At 51.9% G+C, this 23,798-nt stretch overlaps 1 protein-coding gene across 4 annotated transcripts in view; it reads left to right on the top strand.

The window, feature by feature from the left end:
* Positions 1-23,798, top strand: part of HPCAL1 (hippocalcin like 1) — a 132,935-nt gene that overhangs the window by 37,734 nt on the left and 71,403 nt on the right. Inside the window, exon 1 of one of the 4 annotated variants that reach the window (XM_058426771.1) lies at positions 18,630-18,647. The exons of 2 other annotated variants lie outside the window; for them this stretch is intronic. The gene's annotated coding sequence lies outside the window, so the exon portion shown is untranslated. Of the gene's footprint in view, positions 1-18,629; positions 18,648-18,675; positions 18,720-23,798 lie in introns of those variants that run through there. One more of the 4 variants, XM_058426769.1, reaches the window with a different exon arrangement.

A 23,798-nucleotide genomic window follows, 5' to 3' on the forward strand; every position in this document is an offset into this window, starting at 1 on the left:
CTTTTCTAAAGTGGGGAGGGATTCCCTCCTGCCTAGGTTATGTTGCAAGGCTGCCCGAGAGAGGGTGGAAGGGGGCAGGCGAGCGGGCGTTGGCTGGGTCCAATGCTTCCCAAGAGATGTGACTGTCTTAAAAGCAGTACCTTCCTGATTACCATGGGAAAAATTCAAATGTTTTGAAAACATCTACAAGTTTGGGGTTGAAGAAGTCCTTTATTTCAAAGTTTCTCTGGGCTGGGCGTGCTGTCTCACACCTGTAATCCCAGCACTTTAGGACGCTAAAGTGGGAGATCACCTGAGGATTGCTTTGAGGACAGCCTGGGCAGCATAGTGAGACTCTGTCTCTAGATAAAGTTTTTTGTTTTTTTTTTTAAAATTAGCCAGATGTGGTGGTGGTGTGCTCCTGTAGTCCCAGCTACTTGGGAGGCTAAGTTGGAAGGATCACTTGAGCCCAGGAGGTTGAGGCTGCAGTGAGCTCTGATTGTGCCACTGCACTCCAGCCCGGTGACAGAGTGGACCTTGTCTCTAAAAAAATAATAAAAATAAAGCTTTGCTCCTCATTTCATTTAGATGGAGAGTTTGTGGGATTTGAGACAGATTTTTCCTTGCTGAGTGGTTATCATTAACCTGTTGAATAAGCAATAGGCCGAGGTGGGGACCCTGCCTTGCACGCCTCCAGGGGCACACTGCATTCTTTGTGGAAGTGTCCCTGGAATGCCACAGCCCTGCCTTCTGTGCGAGGCCAGCCAGTCTGCGTCCTGGGATATAGCCACGTGCAGTCCGTGCCTCCAGCGCACAGCCTGAAGGGGAGGCGTGCAGAAACAACGTAGCTCCAAAGAGGACTGATCAGCCCAGCCTGGGGGAGGGTGGGAGGGGACTCCCAGGGAGGGGGGCTCGTGCTGGACTTTGCAGGATGCCAGACTTTTGGCAGGGGAGGAAATTGGGGTAAAAGCATTCCAGGCCTAGGGAACAGCATGTGCAGAGGTGCTGGCTGGAGGAACCCCGTGTGTTTGCACTGTGCGCTGAGCTCCCTCTCATGACTCTCATTCTTTCTCGTTGAGTTTTGTTTTGTCACCCAGCCGGACTTCTGGGCAAAGAGAGGCACAATCTGTTCCCAGCTGGGCCGGCTGCCCTCCAGTAGCTACACAGGATGTTCTGGCCAGCCTCTGAGGATTCTCTTCTTCTGTCCATCTCATGGCGGGAGACCAAGGCTATGGCCTGTGGGTGGCAGTTGGCACCTCTCCCCGCTGCATTCCCCCGGCCCCTTTTTGGAAAGGATGATGCTCCCTGGGGCCTGGCTTTGGAGATGGCCAGCCCTGGTTTGAAGCTTCTGTCTTCTGTGTGGGATATCAGTGCCCCGCCGGCTGCTGGAAGTTTTAAACTCGATGTGCCTATGGATGTGTGTGTAGGGTTGGGGTCCTCCCCCAGCTCCAGGCCCCGTGTGTTTCTGAGTGGGCCTGCAGCTCTGATGTGCAGTGGGTATGCACTGGCAAGGAGTGCGCTGTCACAATATTAAAATAACTTCCATGGTAGTTGGTAAACAGCCCCATTCCCCCTCTCCCAGGACCCTGGACCTCTAGCACACCATGGAGGCCTGCCCCGTCCCCGTAAAACACACCACATTCAAATTACTTATCTCCTTTTCCCCTGCCACTCTGCTGAGAAGGCTGATCTCAATCCTTGGAGTAGTGACTCTCTTCTAGGAGCAAGATGATGCTAATTCTCACTAGCATGTGAAGGACTCATAGCACCATATCTCCCTCCAGGACTCCCGGGTGGGAGGTGGGTGTTTGCACAGTGGTCCACTCGGCAGGCAGGTGTGCCAGCCTAGTTTGCCCACAGACTTCCATGCAAGTGATTCCTGCTGTTCCCTGGGTCTTCCTTTCTTTTGCTTCTGAACTTGGGAGGTTTCTTGAAGTCTGGAGGATTTTTAGGGTAGGCATGGCTTTTGGTGGGACCTCCTCTGTATGGGTTTGCAAGCTGCCACTGCTTTGACTACAGACACTGGATTGACCGTGGCCAATGCCAAGTCCAAGAGATCAGGCTGAAACCAGGCTAAATTTTAAGAGCAGAAACAAAACTCATCCTTGTGAAGGGACTTTTAGATCAGTGGCAGACGGCATAGAAAGTCTTTCTGCTGTTCTCTTGTGCTGGGCGTGGCTCAGGGCTGAGGGGAGAGAGGAGAGATGAGGGCAGAAAGAGAAGAGGGGGCAGGCCTCAGGGATGAACCCATGGCCCGTGGCTGTGCTCTTCCCAAGCAAGCAGTTCTGGAGTGAGACTCAGGCCTCCATGCCTCCTGGGAGGCTGCACCTCTTGGGATATAGAGCACGTTGGCTTCAGACCCAGCAGGAGTACCGGTGGCTGTGTGGTGCATCCTGCACAGAGCTGCTGCTTTCTAACTGGGTTACTGAGCTGTCGAAGGAGCAGGGATGAAGACTCCCTTATTAAAAACCAAACAAAACACAAAAAGCCAGAACAAAACAAGCAGACGGTTGAGGACTGCAGTGAACTCATTAACCCTGCGGCTTTGATCTCGAAGGCTCGGCCGCTCCTGGCTCAGAGGACCCTGGGGACGTGGTCTTTGATGGTTGCTTTCCCCATAGGCATCACTTCGACCAGCATCTGTGTGGGGCGTGCAGCAGCCCTGAGCCAAGGATTAATTATGTAACAAGCCCAGATCCCAGCCCTGCCTGAGCAGGCCATGTGCCAGCAAGGGGGGCCCCGAAGTGCCGCTAGGTGCCTCGCAATTAGCATAAGGCCCATTTATCCAGGAAGCCAGAACCAGTGCACATCTGTTAAGCGCATGCACCGAGCGGCGATTCCGTAGTTGTATAGTGATTGTCTTTTTGGAACTCCAGAATAGCTTCTTAGATATCACTCTTCAGGCCCTGAAATGGAGCCCTGTGCAAAGAAATGAAGAAAAGCTATCGGGGCATCTGCAGCCACTATTATACCATCTGGCAGCTCAGAAATATTTTATAATCAAATGAGTAAGACGGGCATCCCACACTCTACAGTACTCTGCTCCCCCTTCCCTTCCTCCCAGGACTCGCTCTGTCTCTGTCTCTTTCTCTGTGTCTGTCTGTCTGTCTGTCTGTCTCTATGTGTCCATTTCTCTCTCTCTCTTTCTGTGTGTGTCTCTCTCTGTGCCTGACTTTCTGTCTCTTTCTGCTTCTCTGTGTGTGTCTGACTCTGTCTCTCTCTTTCTGTGTCTCTCTCTGTGCCTTTCAGCCTTTCTGCCTCTATGTGTCCGTTTCTCTCTCTCTCTTTCTGTGTGTGTCTCTCTGTGCCTGTCTTTCAGTCTCTTTCTGCCTCTCTCTGTGTGTCTGTCTCTGTCTCTCTCTCTGTGTGTCTCTCTCTGTCTGTCTTGCTCTCTCTGTTTCAATCTATCTCTGTGCCTGCCTGTCTGTCTCTTTCTTTCTGTCTCTCTGTGTGTGTCTCTCTCTTGGTCTTTGGGACAGACTAGAGGAAGCTTTTTCCCAGGAGTGATGATACTGTGCTCTGCGTTTTTGCCTCTTGCTAGCTGGGTGACCTTGGGCGGCTCTCAAATTCCCTTATCCTGGGTTTCTTCATTTGTAAAATGGAAGCACTACTTCACAGTGCTGTTGTGTGGATCAAGATGAGATGAATGTGACCTACTATGGTACTGTTTATTATTTGTCCTAGAAAAACTTTTTTTTTTTTTTTTTTTGACACAGGGTCTCACTGTCACCCAGGCTGGAGTGGTGGCACAATCTTGGCCCACTGCAACCTTGACTTCCCAGGCCCAAGCGATCCTCCCACCTCAGCCTCCCAAGAAGCTGGGACTACAGGTGCGAGCCACCACACCCAGCTAATTTTTGTATTTTTTGTAGAGACAGGGTCTTGCTATGCTGCCTGGGCTGGTCTCGAACTCTTGGGCTTAAGTGATCCTCCCACTTCAGCCTCCCAAAGTGCTGGGATTATAGGCATAAGCCACTGCACCCATCCAGAAAGACTGTTAAAAATTGTGTGTCTTAACTTTTTCTGAATATAAATGTGATACATGCATGTTCACTGTAAAATAGAAAACATAAAGAAACTAGAAAACTATGACGCCCCTCCCCCACCACAAAAGGGGCAAGGACTGCGAACATTTTGCCATATTTTGGAAGATTTCCTAAGTCGCACAAGCACACAGATGGTCTGTTGATCCAAACCAGGAAGAATAATTGTGGGAATAAGTGGAAGTGTGAGTGTGTGGGTGTGTCTGAGTGTGTGCCCTGGGGGTGTGTCTGTGTATGTGTGAGAGAGCCAGGCTCTGTGTGTGTGTGTATGCATGCAAACACTTAAGTGCAATGCCTTGGGGTCCTCAGACCCCCCTTGGTCCATCAGGGGCTGGTGGTCTCCCAGTAGGACACTAGCACAGCTGCACTCGTGTCCTTCTTTGAGAGGGGGTGAGGGGGAGAAAGTTGGGGTGCAGCAGTGACTGCTGATGTTGTGGGGGCCATGGGGAGCCTCCTGGTATTCTGTCTCAAGAGGCTCTGGGGATATGGTGGGAGAAGCCCTCATGCCAGAATTGGGAGGGGATGGGATGGGACTGACCCCATCACAGCCCACATGCCTCATTCAGGGCTTGGCTGTGGAGTCTTAGGGGAGGTGCTCCCTCATCCTCAAATGTTAACTTTGTCTGCCTGGCCCCAGTCCCCTCTGTGGCTTTTTTCCTCTTTCATCTGGGAGGCAGTTCTGTCTTACAGAGATGTTTAACCCTGTAGGTCTCCGTGCAGGCATTTGTGTCGTGAGCCAGTCAGGCTATAAATGGTCCATTAAAAGCACTGTCCAGTTGACATAACCGGTCTACCAGGCTGAGACCCACAGACCCGGGACTGGCATTTATTTATGGGTATGATGTGCAGGGAGAGTGTTTTCCAGTAGCAGGCGTCGGCATCATCAAACAGAATGAAGTGTACTGTGTTTTCACCATGATAGTACAAAAACGAGACTGCGAGAGCTTCTCACTTCTCTCCCCTTCCTCCCCTTCCTTCTCCATGTCTTTGTGCTCCTCCACTGCTTCCTCCCCAACGCAGACAGGCCCTGGCTGCCTCCCCTCACCCTCCTCCTTCTCTCTCCTTCTAATTGGGGTCAGGACCACCCTTGAGGATGTTAGATTTTAAACATTTGTTCCTCTTGTCACCCCCACCACCCCACCCACCCACCCAGATTAGTTTCTAAGGGATTTATATTTGCAGAGTGGTGCAAACTGTTTTCATCCTCAGAGGAGCAGAGTGCTCATAGATGAGTTTGGCCTTACTGGGATTCAGAAGTCTCTAGAGCGCCCCACACAGCCCCCGCAGGTGCTGGAGTTCAGCCCGACACACAGGCCGGCCTCAGTGAGAGGGAGTGTCCGCCTCCCTGGCATCCGTGACCCATACGGTGGATGCCTGTTCTTTAGAACAACTTGCTCCTTCTGTCGTTGGCTTTGTCACCCAGCCCCCGGCCCACCCTTTTCTGAGCCCGTCGTCCACACCAGGCAGAGCCCTGTCTCAGAGTCTCACGGGGAGCGGGGCCTTCAGGGAAGGCCCGTGAGCTGGGGCTGACTTGGCTGACAGCAATTTCCTGATGGTATAAAATGTGCCCCCCAGAGCCTGATAATGGTCACTACGCCCAAGCTCCAGCCCCAGGTGTGGACTATGGTGAGGCCAAGGTGGGGCGTGGGGAGGAGGAAAGAGGTTTAAAATGGCCACACTCACTACTTCTCCTTTGGAAGTGCCTCCTGCCACCCTGGGGTCCCAGGAGCTGATCTGTGGGTGTCTGTCTCCAGCACCCACCCTGCTCTTCCTTCAGGCCCAGCTCTGGCTGTCTGGGCCATTCTGGCGCCGTTCCTCACAGGTTTAAACACTCCAGCAGCAGCCTTTCCCATGGCACTGTGTCTGTGGGGCGGGGTTGCGCATTTTTCTGAGGCCTCCTGTGTTTCACTGGGATCCAGTATGAAGCCTGGCACGGAGTGTGGGCCAAATCGGTTTAATATTTAGCTCCCCAAACCCTTCATTTCCGTGTCCTCATTAATTCAGACAAGGTTGGGTTTAGCAAACTGTGTCTCAAACATAAGAAAATGCAGCGTGGGAATGGGGGAGGGGAGGAGTGCTGTAGAAGGACCATTTCAGAAGCCCTGGTTTACAGGGGAAAGATTGATATCTTCATAAGTCACTCTTAAGCTTGCATTTGTTAATACTTTAATGCAATGATTAGATACCTACCATAAGCCTAGCATGGTGGGCATATAAAAGCAAGATCAAGTTCAAGGGGGCAGGGATTTAGGGGCAGTGAGACAGACCTCTTAATCACTTATTTTGTACACATCAGAGCAGTGACATTGTGTTTCTTTAAAAATACTAGGGGCCAGCCCGGGCACGGTGGCTCATGCCTGTAATCCCAGCACTTTGGGAGGCCAAGGCAGGCGGATCAGCTAAGGTCAGGAGTTCAAGACCAGCCTGCCAACATGGTGAAACCCCATCTCTACTAAAAATACAAAAATTAGCTGGGCATGGTGATACACACCTGTAATCTCAGCTACTCAGGAGGCTGAGGCAGAAGAATCACTTGAACCCAAGAGCCGGAGGTTGCAGTGAACCGAGATCGCTCCACTACACTCCAGCCTGCATGACAGAGCAAGACTCCATCTCAAAAAACAAAAAACAACAACAACAAAAACTCTGGGCCAGCTGTGGTGGCTCACACCTGTAATCCCGGCGCTTTGGGAGACCAAGGGGGGGGGATCGCTTGAGCCCAGGAATATTTGCCCAGCCTGGGTAACACAGCAAGATCCTGTCTCTACAGAAAAAAAAAAAAAAAAAATTAGCCAGGCAGGGTGGTGTGCATCTACAGTCCCAGCTACTTGGGAGGCTGAGGTGAGAAGATCACTTGAGCCCAGGAGTTTGAGGCTGCAGTGAGCTCTGATCCTGCTACTGCACTCCAGCCTGAGCGACAGAGTGAGACTCTGTCTCAAGAAACAAAACAAAACTCTGGATTCTGGCCTTCTCCTGGGAAATCCCGATTTGTCTGGTATGATGTTCCTTGAACCCATTTAGTCCAGCAGCCCGGCTTTCCAAAAGTATGTCTGCCTCTCACGGTGCCCAGTAGCTTTAACCAAGAGCTCAGTAAAGGGCCTGTCTGAATTCAATCACATTCAGCATCTATTTCAGCGTTTTATTAGCTTTCGATTAAAGTAGTCACGCATTTGAGCCTGATGGTCTTATTGTTTTCTGTTGTTCCTTTTGCACATTTCCTGCTTGTTTATCTTTGTGGCAGTGGGGCATGTTCTTGGCTGCAGTAACAACACTGGCCACGGCAGTGCAGGGTTTCCAAATTTCTTCCCTTTATTAACAGGCAGTAATGGAATCTGAATCTTCAAAAAGAAATTTTACATACTTTTTCTCTACCATAAAACTCATCCATACTTATTAGCACATCTCAAACATACTAAGTGGTAAGAAGGAGACAAAAAATAATATTTTGTCACCCCTGCCCAGGTAACCACTCTTCTATTTGAGTGCTTGTAAGAAGCCTGCTTTTCCAGTATTATCTGACCTGGCAGGGAGTTGGGTAATTGAAAAAGATTATTAAAGAGGGGACCAGAAAAATGACATAGACATATTGAGCATTTCGTTTTGACATAAAAAGTTTCATTTTCATTTAAAACATGCATTTATTCCCCACTTCTTGATATAGGGCCAAGACCTCTCTTGGATTACGGGTCCACTGGCTTCTGTCCTGATATATCTTTTTTGCATTATCCACACTGTTAATGCATTTTTCTGAGATTCTCAGTTTCTGTTTCTGTCAAGTAAAGTAGGAACTAGCACCAAATCCTTGCCGATTTCATATACCACTGATATTATACAGTTATTTTGTTCATGCCTAATTGAACAGCCATCTTCCCCCAAACATTCAACTCTGTTTCATAAAACCAACTCCTTTTAATTCCTCTTCCGAGGGTTTGCATAAAATTTAATTAACTTGGTAATTACATAAGTACTACTGGTATAAGCAGGTTTGGAAACAAACGTAACTGAGTCTTGGTGGGCTCAGAGTGCACCTGCCTGAAGGGTCCCACATGCTCTATGCACCCAGAAGGGGACAGAGCACGCCCCATAGTCCAGGGGCAAGTAGGGGAAGCAGCTAATGAGGTCTGCTTTCTTCTGGCCTTTAAAAAATCTATGTCCTTTTTTTTTTTTTTTTTTTTTTTGAGGCAGGGTCTCGCTCTGTTCCCCAGGCTGGAGTGCAGTGGCATGATCATGGCTCACTGCTTCTTGGGCTCAAGCAATCCCCCCACCTTGGCCTCCTGAGTAGGTGGGACTATAGGTGCATGCCACCATGCCTGGCTAGTTTTTGTATTTTTTGTAGAGATGGGATCTCGCCATATTGCCCTGGCTGGTCTCGAACTCCTGGGCTCAAACGATCCATCTGCCTCAGCCTCCCAAGTGCTGGTGAGCCACCACACCCGGCCAAAATTTAAAACATTTGTGCCTCAAAGAATACTGTCAAGAAAGTGAAGAGACAGCTCACCGAATAGGAGAAAATATTTGCGAATTGTATAGATTCTAGGCTTGCATCTAGGATGTATAAAGAACTCTTACAACTCAATAATAAAAGACAACCCAATTAAAAAATGGGCAAAGGACTTGAATAGACATTTCTCCAAAGATATACAAGTGGCCAAGAAGCACATGACAAGATGCTCAGCATCATTAGTCATGAGGAAATGCACATGAAAACCACAGCGAGATACCCACTAAGACTGCTAGAATCAAAAAGTCCTATAAGCTCCAGCGGAGACGAGGAAATGCAGAAGGTGGAACGCTCATACGCTGTTGGTAGGACGAAAATGCTGCAGCCTCTTCAGAAAACAGCCTGGCAGTTCCTCAAAAGCTTAAATCTAGAGTTACCATATGACCTAGCAGTTGCACTCCTAGGCATGTAAGAATGAAAGAGAAATGAAAACTTACACATAAATGTTTACAGCAGCATTATTCATAGCAGCCAGAGAGTGAAAATGATCAAAATGTCCATCAACTGATGAATGGATAAACAAAATGTAGTCTATCCATACAATGGAATATCACTGAGCAGTAAAAGGAATGAAGTTGAGATTCATGCTACAACATGGACCAACCTTGAAAAGATATGCTAAGTGAATGAAGCCAGTCACAAAATACCACATATAATACCACTCCATCTATGTGAAATGTCCAGAATAGGCAAATCTGTAGAGACAGAAAGCAGATTAGTTGTTGCCTGGGGCTGGGACTGGGAGGCTGAGGGGAAATGCGGAGTGGCGGTGAATGGGTATATGGTTTCTTTTGGGGAAGATAAAAATGTTCTGGTCAGGTGCCATGGCTCGTGCCAATAATCATTGCACTTTGGGAGGTCGAATCAGGAGGATTGCTTGAGCTCGGGAGTTCCAGATCAGCCTGGGCAACATGGCGAGACCTCCATCTCTACTAAAAAGAAAAAAATTAGCCAGGTGTGGTGGTGTGCGCCTGTGGTCCCAGCTACTTGGGAGGCTGAGGTGGGAAGATCGTTTGAGCCCAGGAGGTTGAGGTTGCAGTGAGCCATCATCGTGCCACTGCACTCCAGCCTGGGCGACAGAGCAACACCCTGTCTCAAATATAAAACAAACAAACAAATAAAGGGTAAAATTCTCCCTGTCTTAAAAAGGGGGCAATGGTTCTTTACAAAATTGATCATGGTGATGAGCGATGGTTGCACAGTTGTGTCACCATTGAGTTCCTTCCTTCCTTCCTTCCTTCCTTCCTTCCTTCCTTCCTTCCTTCCTTCCTTCCTTCTTTCTTCTTTCTTTTTTTTTTTTTGATGAAGTCTCACTCTTGCCCAGGCTGGAGTGCAGTGGCACGATCTCAGCTCACTGCAAACTCCACCTCCTGGGTTCAAGAGATTCTCGTGCCTCAACCTCCCAAGTAGCTGGGATTACAGGTGCATACCACCACACCTGGCTAATTTTTGTATTTTTAGTAGAGGTGGAGTTTTGCCTTATTGGCCAGGCTGGTTGCAAACTCCTGACCTCAATTGATCCATCTGCCTCAGTCTCCCAAAGTGCTGGGATTACACAGCCAACCATTGAATTTAAATATGTGAATTGTATGGTATGTGAACCACAAGTGTTCTGCCTATCCATATACCTCCCACCCACCTTCCCTCTCCCCATCTCACTGTTCTGGGAAGGGAGGTTCTTGCTTTCCTTTCAGCCTGTTTGGGACCTTCCTTCCTTTTTCCCTTCCCCATCCCTTGTAGCCCCTTCTCAAGAGAGAGAAGACACCTTGATTCCCACCTACGCTCTGCTAAAACTTTTCCGTTCTAGTCTTAAATCTCTCTTTCTTAAGAGCAGATTTCCCAGTAGGGTTTATGCTTGGAGCTATATTAATCCTCCTGGAAGCAGTTGACTTCATCCTCCAGCAGCTGTGCCATCAGCAGAGGCCATGCATGCTGAGGCAAGATCCAGGCCTATCCCTTCCTCTGCAGTCCCCTGGGGACGTCTGGGATCTGGTTCCTTGGTTGGGCCACGCTTAGCTCTCCTCCTCATGGGTGTCTCAATGCCAGGGCGTCAGGAGAGCCGCAGTAGCCAGCTGGGAGAGGGAGAGCTGGGGAGGGAGCTGAGGGCCTGGTGCCCCCAGCAGGAGGGACCTTTGGAGTCTTTCTCGGCTCTGCCTAGGCCTTCTGAGCACACAGAGATCACTCCAGCCAGCCCTCTGCCCTCTCTGTAGCTGAATGAAAAGACTCTTCTAGTCTTTCTGGCCAACTAGTAAGCTCTTCAAAGGTGGGTACCATTCCTGACATTAGAAAAAACTCAGAGCTGTTTGGATACTGAATACTTTTTGACATGCACTGGTCACTGAACGAGAAGACTTTTCATGAAAATGATGCTTTGTCAGCTCTGTAGAGAGAGGCGACTGGAATTTTGGTTGACCAGGTTAGGGTAAGGGAAGTATGAATCCCGAGTGTCCTGAGCTGGCAGGCAGTCGTGCCGATGCAGTTCTCATCTCTGCTGTCGATTTGCCGGGAGACTCAGAAAAAGGCCGCTATGCCTTTCTGCACCTCAGTTTCCTCATCCGTCAAATGGGCAGTGTTTTGGGAGTGCTGGGCACAGGTTTGTCTGAGAATCAGCTGAGGCCTGTGTAAGCGTGTTGCGCGTGGGACCTAGTATTATTCTTTATAATATTAATACCAAGGACATTTAACACCTGCAACACCAAGAACAAGCACAGTCTCAGAAGGAAAGCCCGTCCTCTGAATGAGTGCCTGTAATGCAGAGAAGCCCCCAGTGCTGTCCTTCTCTTTCTGCTGAGCTCCTGTGCCGGTGCGGTCGTGGGGGGCCCTGTCTGCAGGTGTGGGGATACGGGCTCAGGGCCCCCTGGCAACTGGTTTGTCTTTTAGAGAAGGCAGGACTGAAATGATGAGCTTTCCAGGTAGGTCAGACTCTGGGCAGGTTTCTTTTTAAATTTTTAAAATTGTTTTGAGACAGGATCTTGCTCTGTCACCCAGGCTGGAGTGCAGTGGCGTGATCAGGGCTCACTGCAGCCTCGACTTCCCAGGCTCAAGCAATCCTCCTGCCTCAGCCTCCCCAGGTAGCTGGGATTACAGGCGTGTGCCACTATGCCCGGCTAATTTTTTTGAGTTTTAATAGATGAGGTCTCACTATGTTCCCCAGACTGGTCTTGAACTCTTGGACTCCAGCAATCTTCCCACCTCAGCCTGCCAAAGTTCTGGGATTACAGGCGTGAGCCACCACACCTGGTCTCAACTAAAATTTTATTGGAACAGCTACACTCATTTGCTTTATGTCATTGTGTCTGGCTGCCCTCATGCAGCAGGCAGAGATCTGCTGACCCCTGGTCTAGAATGTGGAATGCTGGATCCCTAGGTTGAGGGACTTTTTTAATGGTTAAGTACCCATACTTAGATCTTTTTCACTGTGGTTTTGTGATGGGATCTGTCATCTCCTCTGGGCTTGCATTTCTCCAGTGACAAGGCACTCACTCCTCCTGCGGCGATGCATTCCAGCAGTCGAATTATGTAGTTCTCTGCTTAATCCTTCCTTAACTTGCTCTTCCCGAAGCCTCAACTCACTCATCTTCCTTCTCAACCCCTCAGGCCCAGCAGAAGTCCTCTCTGTCTTCTCCAGGCGCAGCCCCTCAGCCATACAATCCTGCATGTCCTCTTTCTTCATTCCACAAATACGTTCTAAGGGCCTCCTGCATTTCAGGCACTTCAGAGGACCTTCTGGAAGCTTCCCAGGGCCTGCTTTCTTCCCTGTACTGTAAGGGGACACTTCGCTCAACTGTTCACTTGAACAGAGTCTTCAATCTCTTCTAGCGAATTCTGGGCTGAAACCAATGTCGGCCTGGCCAAATTAAGGCCACGGTCATGGTCAGCCACCTTCCAGGTTGACTTGCCAGGGTGTCCTGGAGGGATCGTTGTTTTTTTTTACAGAGGCAGCGCTCCCAGGGCTCGTCGCACAGCCATGGCCGAGGTGTCGGGACTCAAATTCCAGGCCCTTGGCTGTGCTTCTCACATTCTTTCCATTGTCTGACGGGCTGAGGCAGAGACAGGAATTTTAACTACCCAAAAACTACTGTTTACATATTTTACTTTTACTTCTTTCTGGGTTCCTGCATAGGCTTCAAGGAGGGAGGATATGGATGTGAGCTTATTGTACAAATGCCCTGGGTTTTCCAAGTGTGTCTGATCTTAAATACACAGCCCTACGTGTGCTGACCTTGCGTTAGAACTTAATGATGCGACGTTTGCTTTGCAAACTGTGGTCCCCTCCTCATAGATCCTTCAATTCAACAAGCCCCCGGGCACCCACCGTGCACCAGGCACTGTGTTAGGTGCTGCGGAGATGAAGATGAGGAGGATGATGGCCTGTGCCCAGGCAGGAAACAGACTAGCAGAAGGACAAGAAGCAAAGTGGGCATGTGCAGCACGTGTTTAAAGCCCGAGGGAACAGCTGGTAGGATCCTCCTGGGGCTAGGTGGTGGCAGCAGCAAAGAAAGGGGACATTTGAATTGGGCTTTGAAGGGTGCGTAAGAGTTTACCAGGACAGCCACACCACTGATCACTCAAAAATAGGTGGGTTGTGAATCTTCAGCATTCTGGAAAATGTAAAAAGTTGTTCAGTGGGCAGCAGTAAAGAGGGTTTCATTTTCCTGGAGACACTGCTGCAACTTTGCTACAACTTGGTATAAGGGAGTCCCTTATACAGGGACACCCAGAGAGTGGCTGGGAAAATCAAGAACTGTGTCACCTCCTCCGTTCTTGCCCACTGTCCAGGGCTCAAAGAGACTGGGGAGCAGTTTGCAAAGGCATTTGGAGATTAAGCTCCACAGAGCTGGACCCATTTTTTTTTTTTTTTTTTCTAAATAGATACAGAGTAACCTTGTGAAGGTTTCTTTTGGGTCTGAGTAGGGGACGCACAGGGCATTGCTATGAGGATCTCAGAAACTGGTACCTACTTTCCTCTTATTTGGCACCGGGAGCCCCTGCCGGAGGACGTGTTCTAGTGACAGCCTTGGGCTCAGGCTTGGAGAGTGCATTCTCTTCCCCAAGAACACTAGTCACAGCTCAGTAATTTACCCCAGGGATCGCACAGAGTAGGTGGGATGGTGTTGATTTGTGGGCCTTTTGGCAAAACATACTCATTCCTAACTGGCGAGGGAACCGCCAATTCATTTATTCATTTGCTCTTCTGAGTCCAGCAACAACCCTATGAGGCAGGTGTTACCTCTGTTTTCTGTTTAAACTGATGCCCAGCAAGGTAGGGCAATTTGCCTAAGGACACGCAGCTCCTAAGCCACTAAACCTCCCACTTGCCTGGAAGAGAAGACAGGACAGGCCTATAGTGAATCATGAGCGCAGCATGAGAGTGTTAAAGGTCACAGGATGCCTCTTAGTGCCAGGGGAGTCCATGGTGGAGGCCCCTTTTGCCTGAGGGATTGGGGAGGTGGTGGTTTTGAACTGGGACTTAAAGGCCAGACTGGGGTAAGAGCAAGAGGAGAAAGAAGCTTGAGGGAGGATGGTGTGTGCCAGGATGGTGGGACTCAGAGGGTGGTGGGGGGCACATCTACTGTCCCCTTCCATCCTGCAGCCACTCCCTGAGGTGGCATTTCCTTGAATGACAGGTGAGGAGCCTGAGGCACGGGAAGATTAAGTAACTGGTCCTAGGTATAAGGTGGCATTTGAACTGAGGGCTATCTGGTTCCACAGCCAGGCCCCGTGCCCCACACACCACACCACCTGGTGCTTGGCCAGCAGGAAATCACGTCCCCTAGTGTGTAAGTCAGGGAGGCGGAGATGCTGAGATGCTCTCACCTGTGGGCTCCTGGGCCCAGCCATGCTCTTGGTGTTCCCTTAGGCCCTGGCCTCCCCGTTCCCTCCAGGTAGACCCCTGCCTGCACCCCTGTCCGTTCTCCCACGGACTTCTCCCTGCCGGGCCACCCATCTCCAAATCCCAGCTGCATATCTGCAAATCCCAGCTGCATATCTGCATCTGTAGAGTGTTTTAAAATGGCGATGGTAGCCTGGGTAACATAGCAAGACCCCATCACCCCCAAAAATACAAAATTAGCTAGGCGTGGTGGCACATGCCTGTAGTCCCAGCTACTTGGGAGGCTGAGGTGGGAGGATACCTTGAGCCCAGGAGGTTGAGGCTGCAGTGAGCTATGATTGCACCACTGCACTCCAGCCTGGGTGACAGAGCGAGACTCCGTGTCTAAAAAAAAAAAAGATGGTGATGCTGTCCAGGCATGACGTAGGAGCCTTCTGTTCCTCCTCAAGGCCTGTACTCTTCTTTCGAGGAACAGCCTCCTTTTAGTAAAGGTGAGGGTGGCTGAGGTGGGACATGAGAGGCGTGCAGTACCCACCAAGCCAGGCCAGCCACATGGCCTAGCCCAGGGTGTCAGCTCTCTCAGGTTTTGCTCTTTCTCCCGCGTGCTTTCCCCCGTTCTTCTGCACTGTTATCCTTCCTCTTCATCTGAGGCCATGTCTTTACCTTATGTGGTGCTGATGCGGGCCAGGGAAGCTGTGGCAGGGGCCCGGGAACCACCCCAGGGGGATGCGGAGGGAGTGGACCCTGTGGGGCTCGGCCGTGGCAGAATTCTGCTCTGACTGGCTTTAGATCGTTGCCTGTGACAGTGTTTCCTCCGAGGAGTGTGTTAGGAAGAGCAGAAATGCCTCCTGCATCTTTATTAGATCCCTCCAGATGGAAATCCAGCAGAAAGCCGACGTTCTTGTAAATATCATGACCTCCCTCCCCATGAGGTGTTTGTAGAACAGTTATTTACTCGCTTTGTTTTCCCCACCTGCAGTTTACAGAAGAAAATCAAGAAAGCATGTTTTTCCTCCCTACATAATCCCATCCCTGGCTGTAACAACAACAAAACCGTCCTCCTGTTAGGAAGCAGCAGTGACTTCTTTAGGCAGAAAAAAAAAAAAAAAGTGTGCTATGCCAGAAAGCAGGAGCAGCTGGGAAGGGAGAGGGAGGGGGCCACGCCTGGCCTAACCCCAGGTCACCTTTTACCCAGGGATCCCCTGAGGAAAACAAGCTGTGACCTTGAGCCGACACCAGCCCCAGGGCTGAAACCCCAGCCCTGTCTGAAGGGTTCCTTTCACGTGTCCAACACAGCCCCGTGCTGTATAGCAGCCCTGGTGGAAGGTGCCTTTCTCCTGTGCCTGGAGGAATTGCTGGAAGAAGGAGAAGGCTCGGCACCAGCTTCTGGCCAAAATCGTGGCCAATGGCTGGATGATTCTGGCCCCACTTTAATAAACAGGATAGATGTGCGGTAATGTCAGGTTGTCAGGCCCTATTTTGTGATAGAAAGGATGAGGAGGGAAACAAGCACAAATCAGTAGTGTCACAATCTCAACTGCTTCTTCCTTTTTTGTTAATAGAATCGGAGTCTCACTATGTTGTCCAGACTGGTCCTGAACTCCCAGCTGATACGGAAGTGGGGCAGGGAAAGGCTGGGAGGAGAAGGGCGGGTCCCTGGCGAGGGTTCACCCCGGAGCCCATGCCCACGGCCCTAGGTGAGGACAGACACTCCTGCCTTTACACCCAAATGCTGCATTTCCCAAGACCACCCTGGCCCACCACACCCCCATCCTGTGCCTATAAAAACCACGAGACCCTAGCAGGCACACACAGAAGCGGCTGGAAGTTGAGAGGAACACGTGGGTGGAAGAAGACACACGTGGCTGGACGTCGAGAGGACGTCAAGGGGAACATGCCCTAGGGAAGAGCACATGACAGACGCCGGCACGCTGGCAGGCCACTGACCAGAAGAACGACGCGGAGTTTGGCCGTGGTGGTCGGAGAAGAGTCGGGAAAACCATCTCCCTTCTGGCTCCTCCATCTACTGAGAGCTTCTTCCATTCAATAAAACCTTGCACTCATTCTCCAAGCCCACGTGTGATCCGACTCTTCGGTACACACCAAGGCAAGAACCAGGGATACAGAAAGCCCTCTGTCCTTGTGATAAGGCAGGGGTCTCATTGAGCTGACTAACACAAGCCGCCTATAGATGGCAAACTAAAAGAGCACCCTGTAACACACGCCCACCAGGGCTTCAGCTGTAAACATTCACCCCTAGACACTACCATGGGGTTGGAGCCCCACAGCCTGCCCGTCTGTATGCTCCCCTCGAGGTTTGAGCAGCAGAAGCGAGCCACACCCCCATCACATGCCCTGTGAGGGGGAAAAGGGAACCTTTCCCATTTCACAGCCACATTTTCCTGCTGTTTTCTGAAATTCCTGGTGGCCGCTCCCTTGGTGTCCATGGGTGTCTGGTGTGTGCCTATGTTTGCTGCAGGCTGGCCCGACGAGGGTGAGGTGGGCGGTGGGGGGCTCTCTGGACCCTGCGGCTGGCAGGGGTTAGTGGCTCCGTGTCACCTGGTTCCTCTCACCTCTGTTTTCCCTTCTAGCCCCTGCAGGCAGGAGAATCCAACGCAGAGATTAAGAAGTTGAGATGTCTTTGTTCCCAGAGGAAAATCCCTGCAGGCCCTGGCCTCATGGCCTCTGTGACAGCCGCAGGATTAGAGGCAGAGTTGGCCCAGAGGGAACATTTCTCCCACCCTCTGTCCCTCGGGGACCCCACTTCCCAGGTGGCCTGGAGGATGAAGCTGGGGCTCTGGCCTCAGTGAGGGCCTGGAACTCTTTAGAGCTCTGGGCCGGAGGGAAGGAAGGGTCGTCCCTGCATCAGGACCAAGCTCTAGTGGCCTCCAGGCCCGCTCGGTCGCTGGTGGTCCCACCTCCAAACGCAGGCAGACCACACTCCCTGAAGGGCGGCGGCAAGGCCAGGCCAGCACCTCTCCACTCTGAGGAAGGGGCCTTACCCAGATCCCCACGTCCCCCACAGCAGTGGCAGTTTGATTGATGTATTTGTGATACGTGAAGGCACAGGGAGCGCCCTTTTCAGAACAGGCTGTGTCTCCCCTCAGCTTCCACACTCCGAACCTGCCTCCTGCCTCCTTCCACAGCACCCGCCAGGTCCACAGAGCCCACCAGGTTTGATGTGGGCTGAGCACACCGTCACTCAGTCATTCCTTCATTCATTCTTCACTGTGTGGGGTGTTGGGCCCCAGCGCGGGCTCCTGGCACAGCAGGCATCAGACCCTGGGGAGAGCTTTGCTAGAGGAAGTGCAATGCCAAGGACCCATGTCCTCACTCCCCCTGGGTAGAGTGTGTCGGGTGACTCTGCTGTGGTCTCCAGGGGCTGGCAAGGGAGGGGTGCACCACCAGGGAAGGCAATTCCAGGCAGCAGGCACCAGGAGCCTCATCCAAGAGAAAGAGAAGTTCCCTAGACTCCCAGGCAGGGTGAGCTGAAGGCCTTGGAGAGTCCCTGAGGCTCTCAGAAAGCAAATGAGCTCAAATGCGGAGGATGGAGAAATGGAAAACAGAAACAGAACAGAACCTCCACCTGCTGGGTGGACGTTAACTGAATCTTTTTTTTTTTTTGGGGGGGGGATGGAATCTTGCTCTGTCACCCAGGCTGGAGTGCAGAGACGTGATCTCTGTTCACCGTAACCTCCGCCTTCCGGGTTCAAGCGAGTCTCATGCCTCAGCCTCCCCAGTAGCTGGGATTCCAGGCACCCGCCACCACACCTGGCAAAATTTTTGTATTTTTAGTAGAGACAGGATTTCACCATTCCGGCCAGGCTGGTCTGCAACTCCTGACCTCGGGTGATCCGCCCACCTGGGCCTCCCAAAGTGCTGGCGTGAACCACCATGCCGCCCAGCCCTAACTGAATCATCACACATTCCTTTGGAAAACAAATCTCCTGTGACGGGTAACCAGCCATTTTCCCGGTGAGGCCTGGGCCCTGTAGCCATTCTAGCATAGTTAATCTGGGACTCTCCTCTCCTCTCTCTCCTCTCCCTCCTATCTGGCCTGCTTGCTCCGTCCTCCCCCGCTTTCTGTCTCTCTCCTCACCATGTGCCTTTGGACGTTCTGAATATGCTTTTGTTTGCCTGTCCAGCAGTATTCTCTCCACTGTCTCCTCCTGGGTGTCTGGCGTGTGCCTTGCATTTGCTGTGGGCTGGGATCCGTGGGAATGACATAGCCGGACATGGTCCTGAGCCTGTTGGCCGGGGGACTCCTTTTCTGTCATACTAGATGAGACAGGTGAGACTGCCCTGGAAAGCCCGGCGTGTCTGGCTTCCCCAGTGCTGGACGGTGGCCAGTGTGGTTTTCTAGGTGAGTCCGTGGGCTCCTGGGTGGGTGGTCGGGCTTGTGGGGAGAGCCCAGGCAATGGTTGTAGAGGGGTGGGAGGGGATGGGTGGATCCCAGAGAGAGAGAGAGAGAGAGCAGGCTGGTTCCACTTTGGCCTCGTCGTCTAATGAGGAGAGTGCACAGATAAGTCATGCTTTGTTTTGCTCTGTCTCTGGAATTTTAATCAGTTGCACTAATTGTCTTCAAATTATTGGAAGGGAAAAATGCCAGCGGAGGGTCCTGACAGATCCCAGCTGTCTAGCTGAGGACTTGTCTTCTCATTGTTCTTGTGAAACCAGTCAGATTTAGGGACTTGAGGTGGATGATTCATTAATTCTTTTAAACTGATTTCCTCAGCCGTGTACATATGTGTGAAAGCCCTTCTTATGTTATCAGTATTACCCTAATACATCAGAGGGCTAGGATTTCTCATAAGGCGACCGTTATCTTTTGATAATCACATAAATAACGTTTCCATAGTTCTCGAAAGCTTGCCAGATGCTTTCATGTACATTAGCTAACTTCTTAATATTTTTTTCTTTTTTTGAGATAGGGTCTCACTCTGTCAACCAGGCTGGAGTGCAGTGGCATGATCTTGGCTCACTGCAACTTCTGCCTCCCAGGTTCAAGCGATTTTCCTCCCAAGTAGCTGGGATTATAGGCGCCCGCCACCATGCCTGCCTAATTTTTGTATTTTTAATAGAGGTGGTGTTTCATCATGTTGGCCTCAAACTCCTGACCTCAAGTGATCCACCTGCCTCAGCCTCCCAAAGTGCTGGGATTACAGGCGTGACCTACCATGCATGGTTGACATTAGCTAATTTAATTCTTACAATAATCTTATGAATTGGGATTCTCATCTCTCTTTTAAAATGAGGAAACTGAGGCTCAGAGAGGTTAAGTCATGTGCCCAAGATCACATAGCTAGTAAGTGATGGGCAGGGCTGTGGAGCTGGTTCACTTGACTCTGCTGCCATTGCATCCGGTTTGCCAGCAAGTCTATTGAGCATTTGCTGTGTACCAGCCTCATGGAGGCAAATGGAGCTTCGGAACCCAGGTGTCGAGAATGAGCTGTTGGCACTCAGTCCTGGAGTGGCAGCCTGGGGGGCGGGGGTAGGAGCGTGGGGGACAACAGTCCAGGGAGGGCCACATGACAGCAAGCAGAGCCTCGAAAGCCTGAGTCCTGGCTCCAGAGAGGCCAGCCTGAGCTCCTCCGTGTCCTACTCCTGTGGATAGACCCTCCCAGAATGCAGGGGGCTGGGCTGAGCAAGTGGAAGAGAGGACAGGGAAGGAACATGTCTGCTTTGTTCCTTCAGGAAAGGAAAGGTGAGCTGGGCGGTGGGGAGGCCTCCACGGTGTTCTGTTGTAACGTTCTGCCACTTGGCAGCCTCACCAGGGACGTATCAGCCCCAGGCTGCTTATCTGCAGATCGGGATCCCATTTCTGCTGCTTTGGGAGAGAAGGGAGGGTAGCCCTGAGGCTATCCCAAATGCGAGTCTGTTCATAGAGGGGCTCTCCTGGCACCTTCCCCAGCCCAGACGCTGAGGAGGGCAGCCAGAAGCCCCTGCATCAGGTAGGAGCGCTGAGTCATGAGATTGGGTTGAATGGTGGCTTTAGCACAGCTGTGGCCTGCATTAGAGAGGATGAGTTTGGACCATTCCTGAGCAGAGGGGAACCTCAGAGGACAGTCGGACTGGGGAATCCCTGGCCCAGAGAGGAAAACTGGTTTTCCCAGAATCACATAGCTAGGCGCACCTTTGATGGTTCTCTCGGTGGCTAACGCCTGTAATCTCAGCGCTTTGGGAGGCCAAGGTGGGAGGATTACTTGAGCCTAGGAGGTTGAGGCTGCAGCGAACCATGATCATACCACCGCATTCCAGCCTGGCCAACAGAGCAAGACCTTGTCTCAAAAAATAAATAAAAAATAAAACCCATTCTCACTCTAACCCATACTGTATCTGATTTTTTTCCTGAGGCAGCCTTGAGATGGAAGGGTTGTTATTTTTTGTAAATGCATTAGGGGGCGGAGTGGTGGGAGATTCCCCTGCAGCCCTTCTGAGGCCACGGCCACACCATGGCAAGAAAAGTATTTCTGACTCCGGAGCTCCACGGTGTGACAGGTGGGCAGGAGCTGCTGGGGGTGCTGGACAGAGGTTTACTGTCCAGCACCCCCATTTCTGCTGCTCTGATGACTTGGGTCGACTGAAGAACCTTGAGGCTTTCTTGCTGTTTGTAGGAGCTTCCAGAAGGGACCTTTTGGGATGCCTCTGACACAGTCCTGCCTGTACCCTCTACATGTGGCGTTTCAGGTCTGGAGAGTCATGTGGTGTAGCTGTATTTCTGGGAAGTGTGTGACCCGAAGCCTCCTCCTTCAGAACCACTGGGGAGCTCACAAGCTAAAGTGCAGATTCCTGGGTCATCCCAGACCTGCTGAAGCCGAATCTTTAGGGTGGGGCCAGGAATCTGCATTTTAAACAAGCTCCGGAGGTGGCTCTGAGGCCAGCCACAGTTTGGGCACGGCAAGGCTAGGGAGCCAGGCTTGTTTCGGATCTCCAGTCCTCGTGTGGGCTGCGTGACCTTGGATGAGTCATTTCCCATCTCTGAGCCTTGGTTCTCTGGTCTGTTAAGTGGCAATCTTGCCCCTTCTGTTTTAGGCACCGTTGGGGTGGCCTGCCTTCTGGTAAGCGTTTAGTACCCTGAGCCTACTCAGCTGGTGCTCAGGGAGGCCTTTATCGTGCCTGGTGATTCAGGGCGCTTGGCTGGGTCCTGGGGTGGGACACCCCAGAGGGAAGGGCACTGGTCCCAGCTTGGTGGGGCAGGCCACCTGGAGGAGGGGTGGACCTTGGGAGTGGGTTATATTAGGGCCTCGAGGCCTCAGTTTGGGAGGAGCTTGCAGTGATCTTGGAGATGGTAGTGACCTTGTCCTCCTGCCCTGCCTGGGAGCACAGGCTCCCAGCATGCGGGTGGCAAAGGTCCCGGAGAGCACCCAGAGGGGGGTGTCTGCCTGGGGTCGAGTGTGGGAGCTGGGCCCAGAGCCCCCAATTCTGCCTGGCAGCTGGGGGTCCCTCCAGGAAGCTGAGGTGTGTTTTCTTGAGCAGTAAGGACTGGCCAGAGCCCTGAGGACCGAGAGGTGAGGGTGATGCCCCCCCTACTCCTTCCCCCACCCTCCTGGGAACAACTGCCGATGGCAGGGAAGGGAGGGGCCCCAAGGCCAGTGACCTGGAATGTGATGGCCAGGGGGACAGAGGCTGGAGGCTGTGTGGGGCACAAGGAGGCCGATCGGGTGAGTCCCGGGGGAGACTCCTCACTGCTTCCCTCAGGATGGTTTCCATGGAACTGCCCTCCCCTGCCCTGACTGCCTCCTTTCCTAAGGGCCTGCCTCCTTTTTTTTTTTTTTTTATTTGGAAACAGTATTTCACTCTGTCACCCAGGCTGGAGTGCAGTGGTGCGATCATGGCTCACTGAAGCCTCGACCTCCCCCAGCTCAGGTGATCCTCCCACCTCAGCCTTCCAAATAGCTGGGACTACAGGTATGCGCCCCCACACCAGACTAATTTTTGTATATTTTGTAGAGATGAGTTTTGCCATGTTGCCCAGGCTGGTCTTGAACTCCTGGGCTCAAACAATCCTCCTGCCTTGGCTTCCCAGAGTGCTGGGTTTATAGGTGTGAGTCACTGCACCTGGCCATCCCTCCCCTCTTTTATGTCCTTTTCTCCCTCTCTGAGGTAGGGGGACCAAGCCCTCCTCCCCAAGCCCTGTCTGCTGTGGGGCCTTCTACAGTGTGAGCTTGTACATCTCTGTGATGTCACCCAGGTGCCACCAGGTATGTGTGTCCTGATGCCTCTGGCCACCAGCCTGGAAATCTCCCAGAGTTCCAGGTGCTTGGTGGAAGGGATTCATGCACCCCTATCTCCATCCCTACATGAGAGTGTCCACACCCCCCGCCCTGAGTTCTGAACTTAGCCACCTCATGTTCGGAAGAAGAAATGGAGGCCCCTAGCGATGTCTAGGCCTCCGACCCTGACCTTGCTCCTCTTGGATGGTATTGGGTGGCATTCCAGGACAGCTGGGATCTTGGTCATCCAGTGGATGCCCTCACTGTGCACCTGCCTCCAGGTGGTGGGGCGGTAATTGCAAGAGCCTGAGCCCCTCCTCTGGGGCATGTCCTTGGAAATAAATACACCTTGTGTCATGGAGATGGGCAGACGAGGTGCCAGCTGTTTGAACAGACAGCCCGGAGTCTGTGCAGGAGTTGGAGGTAGAGCTGGTCGAAGGATTGCGGAGGGACGAGTGGGTCTCCCATGGATGGCTTTTCTTCGAGGCTGCAGCCAGGAGCCATTGTCTCTCTTCCCACCTGACCTTGGGTGGTTCCCTTTCAGCCCTGGGGTTAGGATGTCCCGCCCAACGCCCAACCGCACACCTCCCTCCCCCTTAGCTGCTTCAAAGCCTAAGATGTGGCAACAGCTAACAGGTGCTTGGTGGTCCCCGCCCACTCTCCTTCAGGCTCCCTACACCCGCCTGGGTGGACCTTTCTGTGTTCACTTCAGGGATGAGGCTTGGAGAAGAGGGTGTATGAGGGGGTGCGGGTGGTCCTCCGGACTGGACCCAGGCCTGCTGCATTCTGGGTTGAGGTCCTCTTGCTGCCTTTCTGTGAGCGAGCCTCGCCTGCTGGGTGCTGAGCCCACACCGCACATCCTCAGCCTCCCATTGAGATCAGCTGTACGTGATATAGACCAGGGATGCACGCCTCATGAGGAGGCGCTCACTCCCGCAGACACACAGAGTACTCTTTCCTCGAGCTCAGTGCAGTTCGTCCGCGTTTTCCCAGCAGCACGCCTCCCGCAGCGTTGTCAATATTTATTCACGGTCACCGCTGCCTCCCTCCTGGACCGCCCATTCCCTAGGCCCAGTCTGGTGGTGGCCGGCCTTGGAGAGCCGGTGTCTCAGCACAGCGCCGGGCACCAGGGCTCAAGGTCAGTGGGTGTGTGCTTGGGTCCCTTAAGGAGCCAAGTCTCATAATTTGCTTTATTTTGTTTTATTATCATTAATTTTTTTTTTTTTTTT

Source organism: Hylobates moloch, unplaced genomic scaffold (assembly GCF_009828535.3).
Source record: "Hylobates moloch isolate HMO894 unplaced genomic scaffold, HMol_V3 SCAFFOLD_13, whole genome shotgun sequence".
NCBI classification, from domain to species: domain Eukaryota; kingdom Metazoa; phylum Chordata; class Mammalia; order Primates; family Hylobatidae; genus Hylobates; species Hylobates moloch.